The sequence below is a fragment of the Amblyomma maculatum genome, unplaced genomic scaffold (genome assembly GCF_055883805.1).
Source record: "Amblyomma maculatum isolate TAMU_Amacu unplaced genomic scaffold, ASM5588380v1 scaffold_16, whole genome shotgun sequence".
Classification (NCBI taxonomy): domain Eukaryota; kingdom Metazoa; phylum Arthropoda; class Arachnida; order Ixodida; family Ixodidae; genus Amblyomma; species Amblyomma maculatum.
Genome location: NW_028146741.1, coordinates 323,311 through 329,523, shown reverse-complemented (window position 1 = coordinate 329,523; position 6,213 = coordinate 323,311). Strand labels below are relative to the sequence as shown.

Below are 6,213 nucleotides of genomic sequence, written 5' to 3'. Positions count from 1 at the left end.
ACTTAGCACCACGAAGACAGGAAGAGTCATTTTGACGAAAGTTGGAATAAATCCGGATAGGGGTCCCACGGTCAAGGTGGAGGTAGCTGGAGAAGTCAGACAAAATTTGGTGATTCCCCCGCTGCCAAAAAACATGCACCCGGAATATAACAAAGACAGGAGGAAAAAACGAGCCGGAGCATTAGAAATTAGATTCGGCGAAATTTCGGAACATGAAGTGGCCTATGTAGACGCGGCGGGAGGTGGTGGCAGTTTCACGGTAGCAACGGTCGTCAGCGGCCGGGGCAATCCCGTGACAGCTGCCACTTTGCGCGGGCGGAGCATAGAAATAGCCGAGGAAACTGCGATCGCGTTAGCTTGCGTCGGAACGGAAGCGAAGTTTGTCATAAGTGACAGCAAAACTGCCATACAAAATTTTAGCAAGGGCAGGATCTCGCCCTTAGCAGCCAGAATCCTAGGCCAGAAAAAGTTGGATAGGAAAATTCAAATAATTTGGACTCCTGCGCACGAAGCCGTCCCCGGCAACGAGGCGGCCCACAAGCTGGCTCGAGATCTCTACCGCCGAGCCGCTACAGGGCCACTTGATGACCGAGGAAGCGGAGAGCGCTTGCTAAAATATGGGGAGATCACGCAGCACTACAGATTGGATCGTAGACTGGTACCCCCACCAGACCCGAAATTAAACAGCAGACAAGCAGTTGCGTGGAGGCGACTGCAAACTTATACATATCCGCACCCGGTTATGGCGAACCACATGTTCCCTGAGGCTAGGAGTGACAAGTGCAATCTTTGTGGGGCGAGAGGGACCCTCGACCACATAATATGGGAATGCCCGTATTCTCCCAGGAGGACGAACAATATAGGCTGTAGAGACACCTGGGAGACTCTGCTGTGCAGCTCGGACCCTGAGCTCCAGCTCCTACTCGTCCAACTGGCTGAAGAGGCTGCTGGGACCCAAGACCTCCCGGCCTGCCTCTGAGGCGGCGGCACCCGCCCCTTGACCTGCGTGTCGGGGGGTGGGTAGATCACCTTATCTGTTGGACATTAAAGTTTAGTCCATCCATCCAACAGGCTATCATCTAAGCGCCTACCATTTCTAAAGCCATTCTGAAGTTCTCCGAGTATCTTGTTACTTTCAACCCATGCTTGCACCTTTAATTTCATCGCCTGCTTGGCTAACCTGTACATTACAGATGTTATGGTAATCGGCCCTTTCCCCTTTCCCTTTATAAATCATATTCATTTTACTCTGCCGCCAGCTGTCCGGAATTTGCTTATTCGCTATGACTGTTTCCAAAGCTTTTAACAACGTTTCCTTACTTTTTGGACCGAGTTCATTAATCAGCTTGATCGGAATTCCATCTATTCCTGTAGATGTGTTTTTAGGAATATTTTTTCTGCCTTTTTCCAGTTTAGATTGGTCAGTTCTAAGGTGCTTTGTATTCTGCTACCTTGCGTTGCTTCCTGATTTGCGGAGATTACCCTATCGTCGTTCTTAAATGACTCGGCTATAACTGATGTAATTAGTTCACTGCGTTGTCTCCCTTTAAACAATTTCCCTCGTTATCTTGAATCCGATCTTGCTTTCTTTGATTCTTCTTCCCTAGCCAGCTTATATGGTTCCAGAATTTTTTTGCTCCGCCTCTAGAGGCATCGTGTATATCAGCCATCCAGCGATCGGTGGACTGTCTTATTTTACTTTGGACGAGGGCCTGCACTTGAAGTTTCTTTTGTCGATATGATTCCCATTTTTTGTCGATTTCCTCCTGAGAAGCCTTTGCTTTCTTTGCCATTCGGTGTTCCCTTGAAGCAGCCCGTCGTTGTTCAATAGCTTCCCTGATTTCCTTATTCCACCAGCTCCGTGGCTTCCTCTTTCCATTCGAGCGGTTTGCTACTTTAGCCTCCCACGCATAGGCGGGCAGTGCCGCCTGGTGGCGCCTGGAGGAACTAACAAACTTACAACATTTGACTGGGGCGCGCGCCGATTGGAATGGCCGGAGAGAAACACGCGCGCGAGGGTAATCTCGGAGGCCATGCACCTCATGCCGATCGTGTTGTTAGCACCGACCTTCACGTTCTCGTCCACAGGCACTCATATAAAGCGTTCACAGCAGTGACCGCTTTAGCAAACACAGGAGCAGACTTCTTAATAATTAGCAAGAATTTCGTGGGTCAGCTCTCCAAGCTCAAAACTTAATGGCTGGGGCGCAAATTCGTACTGCTGGCGGTCACCTTATGACACCAATCGGTGTGTGTGTGTGTGTGTGTGTGTGTGTGTGTGTGTGTGTGTGTGTGTGTGTGTGTGTGTGTGTGTGTGTGTGTGTGTGTGTGTGTGTGTGTGTGTGTGTGTGTGTGTGTGTGTGTGTGTGTGTGTGTGTGTGTGTGTGTGTGTGTGTGTGTGTGTGTGTGTGTGTGCGCGTGTGTGTATGTGTGAAAAATTTTATTTGGAGGAAGCTTGAGGTAGCCGGGGCAACCTCACACAAACACTAGGTGGGCTCTTCATAACAGCCTCGTAACCATTGGCGAACGCCGCGGCTCGGGCTCGGTGAACCAGGGCCTTCTGGTTTGCCAGATCGGAGCAGCCGAGCAGGGCTGCCTCCCAGTCCTCCCTGGTGGGGTTGGGTTTGAGGGCGAGGTTCGGAGTTGACTGGCATGTCCACACCACGTGGAAGATGTCCGAAGACTTCTTAGCACAGTGCGGGCATTTTCCTGTGCAGGCAGGATCAAAGTGTTTTAAAACTTCCGGGGCCAGTAGCGTTTTGGTATAAAGGCGGAGGAGTGTGCATTCCTCCATCTTTGTAAGGCCCTTACAAGGCTTAGGATAAATTTCATGGCCGAATTGAAATAATTCAGTCATTTCTCGAAAAGTGAGAGCCGGATTGGGTTCGGGATCCGTATCACAAGGCTCTGAAGGCGGTGCCCGGAGAGTGAGCGCGCGGGCGGCGGCGTCTGCCGTTTCATTGCCTTCGAGGCCCATGTGAGCTGGAGCCCATACAATCGTTCGAGAAGCGGGGGCCCCGAGGTAGTCACTGTTTTGAAGGATGCTAGCGCAAAGAGAGGAATGTACCCCTGTTTAATATTCCTGCAGGCCCCTCTCGAGTCGGTGATAATGACTCGCGAGTCCTTGTCTGCGGCGGCTAACGCGATGGCAACTTCTTCCGCATGTGTTATGTCTTCAGCTCGGAACGTTAGGCCATTCACCGTGATTTTTTGATGGACGACTGCGGCTATGTACCACCCCCCCATGGTGAGGCCCGGAGGCGTCCACGTAGAATATTCAGTGTTTGTTCCCATAGTGACGGGCCAGTGCCTACGCCCGCGCAAGGCGCCTGCCACTGTGGTCACGTGTCATGTTGACCGGAAGAGGGCGTACGTGCAGGGCGTATCTCCAAATTTCAGGAATGCGTACGCGCTCTTCCGTAAATGTTGGGTGGTGGGTGTGTAGTCGGGCTAATAGGCTGCGTCCCGACGGCGTTTTTGAAAGCCTTCTGTATTGATTGCTCAAGTGCGCCTCCCGGAGCTCCGCGAATGTGTTTATCGTCCCCAGGCCCATAAGACGCTGGTTGGATGTGTTGATCGGGAGATCGAAGGCACGCTTGTACCTCTTTCTGAGAATCACTTCGAGGGCGTTCTCATCAAACCTGCGCAGGTGGAGGTAAGGAGTCGAGTAGGGTACTCGACCGGTCACGAATGCATGCGCCAGTCGCAAAGCGTCTGTGCACCGTAACCCTCCGCGTTTGTTGGAAACCCGGTGCATCATCCGGCCCACCTGGTCCCCCACTTAGCGCAGTTTTATTTATTTATTTATTTTGAACATACTGCAGGCTGAGCGCCCAAGCAGGAGTGGCATGCATTTACATAAATTCAAGAAAGCATGAAAGCACAAGGTACAAAACACACCAACACATCGATTATAGACCAGTTGAAGCTGTTATTACTGCACATAAAATATAACCACAACAGTAAAAAAAAAACTGACACAATCAAAACCGACACTCAAGAACTGACAGGAGGCAATATTTCATAAGTCATCACATACTTAATTCGAGCATATCTAAAGACTGGAGGGAAGCAGCAGGCAAACTATTCCAATATGCAATTGCATTAGGGAAAAAGAAGAATTTGTGTAAGTTAGTCCTTGCAAAGTGAGGTGCTAAAGATAGGGCATGAGAGTGGCGTGTCTGCCTAGTGGTAAGAGGGCAAACGTAAGGGCTAGGATCAAGGGCAAGTTTGTTATTAAGTAAAAGAAATAAAAATTTAAGACGGAGGAATTTTCCTCTAGCTCGGAGAGTGACAATACCACTTTTTGCCATTAATTCAGATATCGAATCGGTTCGACCGTATTTGGAATAAATAAAACGCACTGCCCGTCTCTGAATGTTCTCAAGAGCTTTTATAGTGCACATCGTATGGGGGTCCCACACTGCGCAAGCATATTCAGGCCTAGGCCTTATAAGTGTTGTGTATGCGAGAAGTTTAACATGAGCGGGAGCATCCTTAAGCTTGTGTCTGAGCAGGCAAAGTTTGCGAAAGGCTGAAGAGGAGATGTTAATAATATGTGTATTCCAGCTGAGGCGGTTATTTAGTGTAACGCCGAGATATTTATATTCCTTCACTTCGGTTAAACTGCGGTCCCGGACAGAGTAAGTGTACTGAAGCGGGTATTTTTTTCCTGGTTATGCGAAGCAAGACAGGTTTTTCTGAGTTTAGGAGCATGCCCCACTCCTGGCACCATTCTAGTATATTAGTTAGTTCGACATTAAGTGCGTGCTGGTCTTCGGGTACCACAATTTCATTAAAGATAACGCAGTCATCGGCGAAGAGACGAATTTTCAAGAGATAGTGGATCACATTAACTATACCGTTGCAAAATATCACGAAGAGGAGTGAATATCACCTTGCGGAACACCGGCACAGGCTGGAAGACAGTCAGAGTCTGAACCATTTATATGTACGTACTGAGAACGATTGGTTAAGTAGGGGGAGATCCAGGTAATGAGGAAACTGGGAAGTTCAAGCTCCTTTAATTTGAAAATAAGTTTATCATGCGGAATACGACCAAAAGCTTTGCTGAAGTCCAAAAATATAGTGTCTATTTGTCCACCTCTGTCGAGGACAGAAGCGAAAAAATGAATAACTTGTTAGCTGTTTTGTGGTTGAAAACCCCTTTCTGATGCTGGAATGGAGATAGAATATTGTGGATATTTAGGAAGTCAGACATGTGAGTACTCACTATGTGTTCAAGACTTTTGCATGTTTATGATACCAAGATTCTGATAATGGGTTGCCTTTTTTAAACACAGGCACTACGCGCGCTATCTGCAGACGCATGGAAGAGAGAGCGATCTGATTGAAAGCTGAAAGATTAATACAATGTACCTTGCTAATTGCTCTGCATAGCGCCGAAGAAATGCATTTGGAATACCATCTGGTCCTGGGGATGATTTTACTTTTGACCTTAACATCATATTAACAATGCCCTCATATGAAGTAATGTTAGTATCAAGAGTATCACAAGGTGTGTTTACAAAGGGTTCAGAGATGGAAAAGACACTGCTAAAGTGGCGGTTGAAATGTGATGTAATAGCCTCAGGATCTGTTATTAAGGTATCTTCATGTGAAATGTGCTCAATGGATTTCTTACGCTCACTAACAAAGTTCCAAAATTTATCAGGATCTGATTTGATAAAATTAGGCAAGGTAGTGTTAAAATAAAAATGTTTGGCTGACTGAATGGCATTTGAAAGGGCTCGACGAATTTGGATAAAGTCATGTGAAGCTGCATGGTTTTTTCTTGCCCGCTTCGCTTTCCTTTTGACGCGATAGCGTTAAGGAGCTCGTGTCGCAGAAAAGCCGTTGTCGTCAGTGTCGGCGGCGTTGGCCGTGAGCGATAAATCCCGGCATGCACTTCATAAATAAAAAGCAACTTCCAAGATGGGCTGGGTGGGAATCGAACCAGGGTCTCCGGAGTGTGAGACGGAGGCTCTACCACTCAGGCACGAGTTTTTTTTTCTTTATTGCCGACTTTGACATTTGAAAGTGAAATCAGAAATACAGTGCATAAAACGCATAAGCCAGGCTTCGGCAAACACGGATTAAAATTCTCTCAGTGACACCAAAACATCAAGCAAGGTAATCCATTCTGGTGGATCAGGGAGTGCTCGGTAACACTCTCTTAGTGAAACGACACTTTCAACAAAATGCTCGCGAACA

The 6,213-nt window shown here is 47.8% G+C and overlaps 1 pseudogene; it reads right to left on the bottom strand.

Moving 5' to 3' along the window:
- Positions 1-2,440: 2,440 nt before the first annotated feature.
- On the bottom strand, positions 2,441-3,760 carry LOC146171885 (uncharacterized; annotated as a pseudogene).
- Between the last annotated feature and the right edge of the window lie 2,453 nt (positions 3,761-6,213).